General features: G+C 35.5%; 1 protein-coding gene, 5 non-coding genes and 1 pseudogene across 6 annotated transcripts in view; 4 read left to right on the top strand and 3 right to left on the bottom strand.

Annotated features, from left to right (window-relative positions):
• Positions 1-334: 334 nt before the first annotated feature.
• Positions 335-1,732, bottom strand: LOC128202287 (uncharacterized; annotated as a pseudogene).
• Positions 1,733-2,652: 920 nt separating this feature from the next.
• On the top strand, positions 2,653-2,724 carry Trnag-ucc (transfer RNA glycine (anticodon UCC)). Its single transcript has one exon. It is a non-coding gene; the product is annotated as a tRNA-Gly (tRNA).
• Positions 2,725-2,965: 241 nt separating this feature from the next.
• Trnag-ucc (transfer RNA glycine (anticodon UCC)) lies at positions 2,966-3,037 on the top strand. The gene has a single exon. It is a non-coding gene; the product is annotated as a tRNA-Gly (tRNA).
• A 126-nt stretch (positions 3,038-3,163) lies between these two features.
• On the top strand, positions 3,164-3,235 carry Trnag-ucc (transfer RNA glycine (anticodon UCC)). The gene has a single exon. It is a non-coding gene; the product is annotated as a tRNA-Gly (tRNA).
• Positions 3,236-5,483: 2,248 nt separating this feature from the next.
• Trnag-ucc (transfer RNA glycine (anticodon UCC)) lies at positions 5,484-5,555 on the bottom strand. Its single transcript has one exon. It is a non-coding gene; the product is annotated as a tRNA-Gly (tRNA).
• A 467-nt stretch (positions 5,556-6,022) lies between these two features.
• Trnag-ucc (transfer RNA glycine (anticodon UCC)) lies at positions 6,023-6,094 on the bottom strand. The gene has a single exon. It is a non-coding gene; the product is annotated as a tRNA-Gly (tRNA).
• A 4,026-nt stretch (positions 6,095-10,120) lies between these two features.
• Positions 10,121-13,441, top strand: part of LOC113509126 (facilitated trehalose transporter Tret1-like) — a 76,674-nt gene continuing 73,353 nt past the window's right edge. The window contains exons 1-2 of the mRNA XM_052902108.1: positions 10,121-10,194; positions 10,427-10,630. The gene's annotated coding sequence lies outside the window, so the exon portion shown is untranslated. The remainder of the gene's footprint in view (positions 10,195-10,426; positions 10,631-13,441) is intronic.

Here is a 13,441-nt window from a genome sequence, read left to right as displayed (position 1 = left end):
ACCGAGTATACCATCAGCGTGTATGTTTAAATTTGCGACATGGAATTTAAATTTTGGAAATTGATCTAATGAAATGTGGGATGTGCCACATGTTTGAAAAGGCGAATTTTCATTAGAGATACCAATAATAGAAACGACGTTTGATGTATCGATGGTATTTTTACCGATTTTATTTTTATTTATAACCGAAATGGCTGCTCCCGTGTCTACTAATAACGTAACTGGTTGGCCATCAATATGAAATTTACAGTGCAAAAGATTTTCAGGAGGTATATTTAATGTAGAGATATTGTAAGATTCATTAGGATAAGCTCTTTTTTTTATTTGATTCGATTTTAGTTTTATTTTTGATTTTTGTTTCGATTTACGAGATTTTTTTGATTTTTTAGTCTTTGTAGTTTGTTGATTGCACGTGGGATTTGAATTAGATTCTTTTAATATAGGTTTTAGACATTGATCTTTTTCAGAATTAGTCGAATTAGTGATACAATCTACAGAGTTAATAGGTTTCTTTGATTGAGTTAGTAAGGTTTCTGTGACCTTTATAAGTGATTCAGTGATTTTTGTGAGGTTAATGATTAATGATTCAGAGAGCTCTAAGTTTGTCTTAGTAGCTATCGTAGTTTTATTATCACAAGTACACACATCGCTTAATTGTCCCCGATGGACTGGAATTGTTTGCGCTTGTGTAGTGATGTTTGTATTAGATAATGTAGTATGACACTGATTACTATTGAATTTTACTGAATTTGAAGATCGTTTATTTGAGGTTCTAGGGTAATATCCTGACCCTCGGTGATCATTGAAATATTTGGGCAATACGTGGGAACCGTTTCCGAAACTGTGCCCGTCAGCTCGGCCGGTTGCAAGTTTAAATGATTTACTCGAGCTGGAGTCGGATTATTTCGCGGAAATTGGTTATTACGACTATTATTAAATATTCTCTTTCTACAATTAGTTATATGATGTCCGGGTTTTTTACAATAATTACATATAATAAATTTTCGCGGATTGGTATTAATAGTATGTTTATCTGGTGGTTTATGTATTTGAGGTTGATTGATCTGAGGTGGTTGACGAACGACATTGCTATATAGCGGTGTTGTTATTCGACTATTTTTAAACAAACTTTGCCTAGCCGTATTCATTTTTCGAATTTTTTCTTCTTGAATTGCAAAGTTTCCAGCATGAGTTAATGAATCAAAACCTTTTGTTCTCAACATTACACCTATGTCAGAACTCAATCCATTAATAAAAACGTTCAGAGCTGTTTCTTCCGTAGTAGTTTTTCGTCCTATTAATGTCGCATCTACCACTTCAGTTGTTAATTTTCTAAAATTTTATTTCTACATAGATCTACGCGGTGGAAAAATTCCGTTACCGATTCATTTGGTTTCTGAAAGAGTGATTGTAGTTCGAGATTTAGATGTGAAAGAGTTTTTGTCTGCGAAAATTTTTGTATAAGGAACGTTTTTAAGTCGTCCCAGTTTGAGTATAGTTTCGCGTGGATATCAGAAGAAGTATTCCCACTTATTTTATTTAAAGCATAAATTAATAAAATTTCTTCTTGCTCTAGACTTGCTAATTTAAAGGCTGAATCGCACGATCTTATGAACTTATATACTTGACCCTATTGTGTTGTATCGAAATCCGGTATTAATTGTAATAAAGTATTTAGCGGAACATTTTGTTCGCAAAATTTAGGTTTTGCGTCAATATTTTGTTGTGACATAATGAATGTTGAAATTAGGATAATTGAATTCGTAAAATTGATATAGTATAATAGAATATTAAAAATAGATAGAAAAATAGAATTTGAGTTTGAATAATAAAATTATTTTATGATTTAGGCGAAAAAGATTTATGAAAAGGAAACAGAGAAAGGAAACAGAGCAACATGTGTTGACCACTTACCCCAATAACAGCAACAGGATACGCATTGCAGAGTATAGATTCGGCGAACTATTCAAAGCCCTTCAGGCACCGTCCTAGGATTGTTGGCGATGTTTGTCCGAGTCCCAGACGTTAAGTTCGACTTGCACTATTACGCGACGGATCCTACCGACTGCGCCAAAATTGTTATGGGGCAGTTATGTTTTAACACAGTTGGTGTTTTTGAAATGACTAGACTCGTAGAGTATTCTGAATTGAACTGTCTTTATTATTACAAATCGTCCATATATATAGTAGAGATATCTTAATTACTATTTACAATTACAATAGTCAAATACTTCCATCGAAAGAGTGACAACAAATACAGATAATAACTTACTAATGGAAACTTGTATGAGATAAACAAATATACAAATATGAATATTAAACAATATAATGATTTCGATATCAAATGGACAAATACAAATATACAAATAGGAATGTCAAATATTATAATGATTAGGTCGTAGGCTGACACATGGTCTTAGGTCACGTACTCTTAATATATGTAACAATACATATGAAATTTGGTACGGAATGAAGAAGGACATTCTTTATCCCGACCAATAAATATATTTCGGTCACACGCACAAAGTCGCGTGTACAAACTAGTAAAATTACAATTGTTACTATGAAGAACTATTTGTTACAATAACTCCGAATGTAACAGTTGAGCAAATTGTTCAAAACTGATTATTCATTTCAGTATAACATCCAACGGCGTTGGTGGTGTAATGGTCAGCATAGTTGCCTTCCAAGCAGTTGATCCGGGTTCGATTCCCGGCCAACGCATAGTTTTAAACAAATTGGGAGTTTAATTAGCTTGAACAGTGTTCATGTAATTAAAATATGATGCTTAATAAATTACAAAACAATAAATATAAGTACAACGAACAGTTTTACACAAATTGTAAACTCGCAAATTGTAAATTAGCTGAATTGTATTAAATTATATATTTTACAGTTCCAAAACTGTAAAATATATAATTTAAACATTAAAATACGTAATAATAATTGAACATACGGTACAACAGCGTTGGTGGTGTAATGGTCAGCATAGTTGCCTTCCAAGCAGTTGATCCGGGTTCGATTCCCGGCCAACGCATATAGTTTTACACAAGTTGCGACTCTAATTAGCTGAACAGTGTTCATGTGGTTTAAAATATATAATTTAAATATTAAAATACGCAGTAATAATTAAAGTTTAAACATTTGAACATACACTACAACAGCGTTGGTGGTGTAATGGTCAGCATAGTTGCCTTCCAAGCAGTTGATCCGGGTTCGATTCCCGGCCAACGCATAGTTTTACATACGTTAAGACTTTAATTAGCTCAATTGTGTAGAAACATAAAATATAGTGGACAGATAATGGCTGAAATGATAATGACAATAAAATATAGAATTAGAATTATAATCTCTATATAAATACAAAAAGAATCATTAAATGTATTGTTTAATACAAAACTCGGGAACAGCTGGACCAATCCGGCTAATTTCAATTCTTCAGATATTCGATAAAGAGAAAACTTATAATAGTTGCCAGTAAAAAGTAATTTTTTTTTCTTTTCCCCATAAAAAAAAATATTCCTAGCTGCCAAGTCAAAGAATTTAGTCAAATAACTTTTAGCAGAATGACCACATAGACCATATTGTGATACAGTTTAAGAAATTGATTGTACAATTTGAACGGAAAGACTTATTTATTTATTTAACTTTTTATTGCACTATAAATAAAAATATACAATGACAAGTGAAATACAGTAATATAAATACATATTGAAATATATACATAAAGTTACAAAAGGCGATCTTATCGCTAGGGCAAACTCTTGCAGACAACCTTTGATTAAAGGAGAACAGACAGAAGTACGTAGGTGGCGCAAGAGTGAACTAATAACTTACTAGAACCAGTTAAATAAAAAATTGTAAGTATTATATATTGGGTGCAACAGCATTTTCTCGCTAACGAGTGGAAAGCGTACATTGCTCCGGGCACAAGGGTGCGATCTGCGATGCATTTTACATACAGGTTTACATCACTTTACATATCTAGATACTGGTCTTAGGATAACAACAAATGTTATTCAATAAAAAATTTTGTTCTACAAAAACAAAAACCGATCTCATTTATGCCCAAATCAGCTATTATGATTTAAAAACTTAACAACTAACCACCGTGCGTTCTTCAAGGCACTTTCTTCCACGCACAACCACTCTTTGGAATCAACTTCCAGCAGCAGTATTTCCGAACTGATACGACATCGTAACCTTCAAGAAAAGAGCATATTCCTTTTTAAAAGGCCGGCAGCACATCTGCAATGCCGTTGGAGTTATGGGTGACCATGGACGGCGGTAGTCACTTACCATCAGGTGAGCCGCATGCTCGTTTGTCTTCACTGTTGTAAAAAAAAAACTGTTTTTAATCAAATTTCTATGGGACTAATCTGATAAATTATCATTTCCGATAAAATAGAATATTTTAAAATGGTTAAACTTTAGAAAAGGAGGATTTTAACTCAGTTGTATATTTATTTATGTTTGTTACCGCATACAATTCCTTTCATTATAAAAAAAAAATTCAAAAATCAATTTAGAAAATTCTTTTTTTATCTGAAAGGATATATTTTTTTATACAACTTAGAATGCCAAACAAGCTGACAGCCCACCTGATGGAAAGTGGTAACCGTCGCTTATAGACATGGGCAGTAACCATGGACATAACAGAGTATACCGTTTCGCCCATGATACCCCCATGTGTTGCCATTCTTGAGGATTCAAGTGTTATTCCTCTGTACCCTGTAAATTCACGCCATATCCCACCCTTCAAACCGAAACACAGCCATACAAACACAACTGCTTTACGGTTGAAACACGAATAGGACAGAGGTACCCAAGAAAACGACTTTTGTACACAGTCTCCCTCTTTCTGATTATGCTTCTAGAAATTTTATCAAAATCAATTTAGTAGTTTAGTCTTTAAATAAAAATAACTGGTTCTTTTTTTGTAGAAATAATATTTTAGGATCTTAGGATCCTTAAATATTATTTCTACAAAAAACTATGGTAATTTTTAAAGTTTTTATAAATTAACCTTTAATGGCAATTGGTATTATGCAATTAAATGGAATGAAAATGTAAGACAATTGTGACGTATATTTGTTTGTTTATTTTGTTTCACGAATACACGAATTTTAAACAACGTGAAAATTTAAAATAAACAATCGTGACATATATCTGGAGATACAGTCATCTCTTATACCGCCCCAGTCAATCGATAGATTACACTTCTGCTGAAACGGAGAATACTACAAACAATGAGTTAGACAAGGACAAACGTATCACGTCCGAGATAACTGCAGTTCGAAGCAAGCCTGGAAAGTTTTAATGACATTGAATTTCATACTTATAAATTCACGTATTATTCAGTAAGATCTACTGAGATGTAATTTTTTTTAAATTGGATTTTATGTTATTTGTAATAGAATTCCAATCTTATACAAGACGGAATTGAAATAATTTCAACCTCTAAAGGTTATGTAAAAATAATGTGCGTTGGCCGGGAATCGAACCCGGATCAACTGCTTGGAAGGCAACTATGCTGACCATTACACCACCAACGCTGTTGTACCGTATGTTCAAATGTTTAAACTTTAATTATTATTACGTATTTTAATTTTTAAATTATTTTATAGTACCAAGATTTTTTTATACAACTTAGAATGGCAAACAAGCTGACGGCCCACCTGATGGAAAGTGGTAACCGTCGCCTATAGACAGGAGTAGTACCATGGACATAACAGAGTATACTGTTTCCGCCCATGATTGCCCCGCGTTGCCATTCCTGAATGATACCCCCCATGCGTTGCCATTCCTGAAGACTCAGGTGTTATTTTTCTGTACTACCCTGTAAATTCACGCCATATCTCAAATCGAACAAATCGACCCTTCAAATCGAAACACAGCCAAGCAAACACAACTGCTTGAAACACGGATGGGACAGAGGTACCCAAACAAACAACTGTTTTACAAAGTCTTCCTCTGGTAATACTCTATTCAGCTAATTAAAGTCGCAATTTATGTAAAACTATGCCTTGGCCGGGAATCGAACCCGGATCAACTGCTTGGAAGGCAACTATGCTGACCATTACACCACCAACGCCGTTGAATATTACATTGAAAATAAAAACCAGTTTAAAACAATTTATTCAACTGTTAGATCTGGACTTATTGTAATAAAGTATTGTTTATACTGTGCTAACACCATATGTGATTGGAAACAAGAAACATTAATTGTGTGTTTGTTTTATTAATACACAATGGGTTCATTAAATTTTTGATCAATATTGACACAAAAAGTACAGTCAACCTGATAAACGATACAGTTAGTAATAATATAATTTTTTTTTGGATAAACGAAAATGCTGAACGAATTGTTAGGATATATTGCTAGCAATGGGGCTACTAAATCCTATTACTAACAATCTTTCTCCCCTCTCCCCACATAATGGGATTTTTAAGTGATAATGGTATGGTAACCTCACCTGCGCTTTTGGTATACACTGGCAGGGCGCCAGTGAAGGATGATAAGTGAGAATGAAAGCAGGTCAGTTAGCCCATCGTGATGGATTCCGCAAGAATTAAACAAGATGGTTTCCAGGAGGACAGCGTGGAGGTCGACCTGATAGGGTATATTGGTGCTAGATAATGAGGAGCTGTCAGATCTCCATTACTAACAACCCCTTTCCCTCACGTAATGGGGTTTGGAAGTATCATATTGTACATTAATTTGTATACCATATATTACTTATTTACTGGTGCAACGCTAGTGTATACCCATAGCGTTCCATACTCCTTCCATTATCACTCATAAAAAAAACCCCATTATATGAGGAAAGGGGAGGAAGATTGTTAGTGATGGTATCTAATAGCCCCATTGCTAGCAATATACTCGTACCATGACAAATCGATCTCCACGCATTTACCCCGGAAACCGTCATGGTTATTTTTTAACGAATTTATCAATCTGCTAATTTGCCATCTGACCTGCTTACATCTTCACCTATCATCTCTCACTGGTGTACCCCCAGTGTATACCGATAGCGCATGCAGAAAAGCATTAAAGAAAAAAACCATTACGCGGCTTATCTTCCAGAAATGTTGTTAATTTGGAAAATTTGTTTCTAAAAATAACTTAAAATGTTACAAAGATAGGCTAAGTTAAAGTATTTAATCTTTCGAGTCGATTAAGTCGAAGATAAGTCAATTTTATACTTTCCAAGTGGAGGCATTTGGTATGTATTCGCAGAGAATTACTTTATTAAATTCTTCTACAGCTTTTGATCTTTTCTTTCTAATTGAGATGTATTTTGTAAGTTAAAAGGTATTTAAAAGTATGCTCGCCTTATTTACGAGTATAACAAGGACGGTATATTTTTTTTTATTTTTTTTTTCATAACACAAAGGGTAAACGAGTACGCGGTTTTCTTGATGGTAAGTGATTACCGCCCATAGACACCCGCAATGTCAGAGCAAATGCAGTTGTGTTGTTGGCCTTTTAAGAAGGAACATGCTCTTTTCTTAAAGGTTTCAATGTCGTATCTGTTTGGGAATTTACTACAGAATCAGTGACACTATTGTGCTTAAATTAAATTTATTGACTACATTTAACATATATCGCTTAATGATGTTTTGAGGTGGAGCGGGAGGGGTTGAGGAGTTTTTTGTTAGGTGAAAATGGTATGGTAACCCCGCCTGTGCTAACAGGATACGCTGGCGAAGCACCAGTGAAGGATGATAGATGAGAATGAAAACAGGCCAGTTAGCCCATCATGATGAATTCATAAGGTATTAACCATGATAGTTTCCAGGGGGAACCACGAGGAGGTCGACCTGGTTGGGTATATTGCTAGCAATGGAATGTTCAGCCTCTATTACTAACAATCCCTTTCCCCCCCTCCCCCCGGGGGGGGGAGTGGACTGTACCAATACTAGATTTTTTTTAATAAGTGATAATGGAATGGTAACCTCGCCTGCGCTATTGGTATACATTGGCCGGGCACCAGTAATAGATGACCTGATGAGGATGAAAGCAGGTCAGGGCCTGAAGAATTCAACTAGAATTAACCATGATGGTTTCCAAGGGGAACCACGTGAACGTCGACCTGATAGACTATATTGTTCCACTTCAGAATTGTCCAGTGTTCACCCTAGTATGCAAGAGAACCTTTGCAAAAATGTGTAATATGTCTGAAAGGACATTTATATGCGTCTTTTTAAAGGGCCCAGGCCTTCCCTAGTAAATAATCCAAAATACACCAATACATCATATACTGTTTCAAGCGAAACCACGGTACACAACTAGTAATAAAATATTAGTAGTATATGATTCCAATAATTATATAAACAACGTTATGTCATAAGAAACTCGTGGCCCTCCCCATAATAATATCCGATGGGAACCATTGTACTGTATTTTACGCCTATACCTACCGAATAGAGGTCTGCGCACAGAGTAATTGCAACGACAGAGGCGACACTTTTTATATCTGTATTATAGAGGAAATAGGTAAGGAACCTTTTTTTTTTGGATGAAAATGGATTGGTAACCCCGTCTGCGCTAACGGAATACGCTGGCGGAGCACCAGTGAAGGGTGACAGATGAGAATGAAAACAGGGCAGTCAGCCTATCATGATGAATTCATCAGGAATTAATCATGATAGTTTCTAGGGAGAACCGCGAGGAAGTCGATCTGGTTAGGTATATTGCTAGCAATGGGATTTTTAATCTCCATTACTAACAATCCCTTTCCCCCCTAGGTAAGGGAACTGTCTCGTATTTTCGTTAGCTGATTTGTAGTAATAAGCAATAGTCTATTTCTATTATTTTAATGGGTCTGTTTTTTTTTAATGGTGAAAATGGAATGGTAACCTCGCCCGCGCTATTGGTATACACCGACGAAGCACCAGTGCGGTATGATAGGTGAGATTAATTACAGGTCAACTGGCCCACCTACCACTACCACCTGATGATTCCTACAAAAATTAACCACGATAGTTTCCAGGGGGAACCGCGTGGAGGTTGACCTGAGAGGGTATATTGCTAGCAATGCGGCTATTAGACCTCATTACTAACAATGTTTTTTCCCACAGTCTAATTCTGTTGCTATGTGGTCCCGGCATAGAGTAGGCCACCCCTTCCTTTCCCGTGGGTGTCGTTAGAGACGACTAAGGTAAGACGAGGGATGGGCAGCAGCGTTCCTCTTAAAACACCTTTAAACTCTAACTGCGGTTGCTAATCCGCCTGTCAAGCGTGACAACTATTAGCAAACCCCCTCAAGCGGGAGGCTTATGTTCAGCAGTGGACAGTTAAAGGCTGATATGATGATGATGATAATCTATTTTTTTTTATGCAACTTAGAATGGCAAACAAGCTGACGGTCCACCTGATGGAAAGTTATAATCGTCGCCTATACCATGGACATAACAGAGTATACTGTTTTGCCCATGATATCCTCCACACGTTGTCGAGCATGCGGCTCACCTGATGGTAAGTGACTACCGCCGCCCATGATCACCCACAACACCAGCAGCATTGCAGGTGTGCTAAATGGCAGATGTGGCATGATGGCAGAAATAAGGTCATCATCATACCCATTTCGATATCGCCTATATCAGTCGGATATCTATTTTGGAATATGTTAAAAGTCTGTTATTTTTTTTTTTTTGGGTAACAGACTTTTAATATATTCGTTATTGAACCAATATATATAGATATTGTAAACAAATTATATAGATATTGCTATATACAATATTACCCACTCCTAATAAAGAGTTCCATTATTTATTAATAGCAAATAATTACTTATGTACAAGTATCTATTCTTATCCCAAGGCCGTTTTCCTAAAAAGGGCTTTATCCCATAAGGGTTCAATTGATTCCAAATTGTAAGCATATAATGCATATTACATGACGTTACATAATCCTTTTAAGAGCGACCCATTTTGAAGATTGAAAGTGTTTCAAGTTCAGCAATGTGTTTATAAATCACAGTCGCAAACATTAGTTCTAACCCTTAATGGGTACAACAGTGCCCTCTAGGGCAACATTACTCTGTGTACCCCATTTAAGATGTAAACACATAAGTATAGAAAGGTACCCCTCTAGGGGTTGTTCGGCCAGTCGCCGCGGCGGAGTCCCGCCAAACGGTCGCGAGGGGCGATAACGTCGCCTAACACGAATTAAAAAATAAACCACAATAGGTTTGTCCTTCCCTCGTCCTGTTCTAAAATCAAAATTTGAAATCCGTTCCAAATACCGGACACCTTTGTTCCAATGTCAAACGAAAACAGACATTCGAAATTCAAAAACGCAATGCGGATTTCTCTGTTTTCATTTGACATTCTGCCGAATTTTTTTTTTTTCGGTTAAACAGTTCCTTCCCCTTTCTTTCTTGTGATACCTTTTTTTTTCACACAGCATAAATTTTTTCAGTTTCCGTGACAAAATATTATGTAGTTAAGTGTTAACTGTCAATTCAGAATGCCTTGAGATGACTGGTTTAGTTCATGTAAGTTTGTCCCCTATGTTTACTGATTGTGTAACGGAGTGTAAAGATAACCAATGATGTGAACGCTGATTTATTAATAAAATTCACTCTTTACACGTGATTACAGCAAGAGCTATTGAAAATTAACGGTACGTTTATCATTGTATTGTTTCGAAACTTTATTATATGGTATTGTTTCATACCTCCTTTTCTTAAGAGAAATAAAACACGAATTTTGTGTTCCAAATACTTAGAATTGCTTTAAATTTTTTCTGTAGTAATTTAACTGTGCATTATAAGAACACAAATGAAGTAACTATTTTTTTTAATATTATTTTTTATTTACATAAAATTTATGGCCAGTGCTACTCGGAATGATTTAATGATCTAAATAATACCCCATAAGTACTAATCTATTTAGGCATTTAGAAGTTATTGTGGAAAATAGAAACTCACATATATTGAACGCTGAAAACATTGCACTCTTTTTACAAACCGACTTCAAAAAGAGGGAGGTCTCAATACGATTGTATTTTTTTTATATTTGTTATCTCATAACTCCGTCAAATCTGAAGCGATTTGGAAAATTCTTTTTTTTTTTCTAAAAAGATATACTTACAGATTTGTCCCATGATGGAATGTATGTATGTATGTATTTGTTCCATAGAAATTTTATCAAATACCATTCAGTAGAATAAAATAATTGTTTTTGTCACAATTAAAGTCGGTCTCTTTTTTATTGAACACAATTTTTATTTATTTGACAGTCGTGTGTATGTTTCATTTCTTCTATTGAAATTATTATTTTTTCTAAACCGATATTATATCGTGACGATATATGTATATGTGATACATATATGTTACTGTAAAAGTAAAAGTGTTGGTAAATGTAAAAGTTTAAAAAAAAAATATTTTTTTGGAGCTCTCACCAAACCAAACCTAATCTACCTATATGACCACGAACATGAGCATCGTTCACTAAACATGTTTTAATTTTAAATTTATTTTTTGACATTTTATAAATATCTAGTGTTATCACGGAAACATAAAATGAAATAATGGACGAAGAAGTGGGAAAGAAGGTGGAAAATGTTGGCGGTCCAGGTAAATTAAAAAGACTGGAATAAATGTTGGCGGTGGTAATGTTCCAGGTGACTGGAACAAAGCTGTTATTGTGCATTATGAAATTTGCACAGCAGATAGAATATCTGTGCAAAGAAGGTGGAGAAATCATTGTAAACCGTGTCTGCTGTTCAAAATGGGAAAGAAAGATTCTTGAGTGGCGACCCCGTACGGGCAAACGCAGTGTAGGACATTTCCCCACTAGATGGAGTGACGACCTGAAATGCATTGCAGCGAATCAGTGGATTCAGGTGGCTCAGGACCGTTCTTTATGGCAGTCTATGGGGGAGGCTTATGTCCAGCAGTGGACGGATAATGGCTGAAATGATGAAACACAAAAATGTATAAAAATTTTAGTTTTTAGCAAAACAGACATAATATTTAAACATATTTAGACGTGGTGTTCGTAATCGTGGTTAGAAAGGAGAATTTGGTTATATTTGGTACGCGGAAACCCCTAAAAATGGGGGGAAAGGGATTGTTAGTAATGGAGACTAAAACTCCCATTGCTAGCAATATACCCAACCAGGTCGACCTCCTCGTGGTTCCCTTTGGAAACTACCACGGTTAATTCCTGATGAATTCATCATGATGGGCTAACTGGCCTGTTTTCATTCTCATCGATTACCCTTCACTGGTGTTCCGCCAGCGTATCAGCGTAGGCGGGATTACCATACCATTATCACCCATAAAAAAAAACCTCTAAAAATGACATTTCTTTTAATAATTTCCTTACATTTACCAACTCATGTTGGTAAATCCTTAAATTTACCAATGCACATTAGGTTTGTACAGTAACACGAGTATATACTAGTTTACGGCCCGCTGCTTTGTACGCATGAATTTTAGAAATAAAAAATAGACAATTTTTTGGTAACGTATCATAGATAAAACATACAGCAAGGGGGAAAGGGGGAAAGAAATGCGGACTACCAGTCCCTTTACCAACGATATACCCTATGAGGTCGACCGCCCCGGGAATGTGCTCCCCCTGAAAACCATCGTGCTGAATTCCAGGTGTATTCATCACGATGCGTTAACTTTGATGACCTGCCTTTTCATTCTCACCTATCATCCCTCACTGGTGCCCCTCTATCGTATACTTTTAGCGCAAATGGGGTTACCATTACAATATCATCTATTAAAAAAAAAGAAAATGACGTAAAGAAGGATAATCCAATATAAAAACTGAATTTATTCTCGATATTGGATTTTATTTTGAGATAATCCCTTATAGTGCTTACATGGTAACGCAATTCTATCTTCACACTTTGTACTTGTCAGATTAGATAAAGAGAACTGAAGGGTATATATATATATATATATATAAAAATCATTTGCTAAATGTACTGTGTAATGTAACTACATCATTTCAAAATGGCTGCACGTATTTAGCTAATTTTTTTTTTTTTTGTTTTTGTAATTGTCAGGACAAAGTTTTGTACGAAAGAAAAGATTTGAAAAATCTTATGGAAAAGTCACAAGTTTAGGTTTAAAAATCTTCATAAAAACGAGTGGAAAAAATCTTCATAAAACTCAGGAATGGCAACGCATGGGGAGTATCATGGGCGAAATAGTATACACTGTTATGTCCATGGTACTGCTCATGTCTAAAGGCGACGGTTACCACTTACCATCAGGTGGGCCGTCAGCTTGTTTTCCATTCTAAGTTGTATAAAAAAAAAGTATACTCGTGGGAAACCGAGGCGGGAATTTAGTAAATAATAAACACCCTTGGATAAAGCGTACGACGCTATCTAGTTTCAAATTAAGCACTAATAAAGATATTGTACTATAAGTATCTCCCATTTTTGGTACCTAGTCGCTGAAAAGGCGAT

The sequence above is a fragment of the Galleria mellonella genome, unplaced genomic scaffold (assembly GCF_026898425.1).
Source record: "Galleria mellonella isolate WM207_F2 unplaced genomic scaffold, CSIRO_AGI_GalMel_v1 utg87, whole genome shotgun sequence".
In the NCBI taxonomy this organism is placed as follows: Eukaryota; Metazoa; Arthropoda; class Insecta; order Lepidoptera; family Pyralidae; genus Galleria; species Galleria mellonella.
Note: the sequence above shows the minus strand (reverse complement) of the source record. Positions and strands in the feature narration are given on the sequence as shown.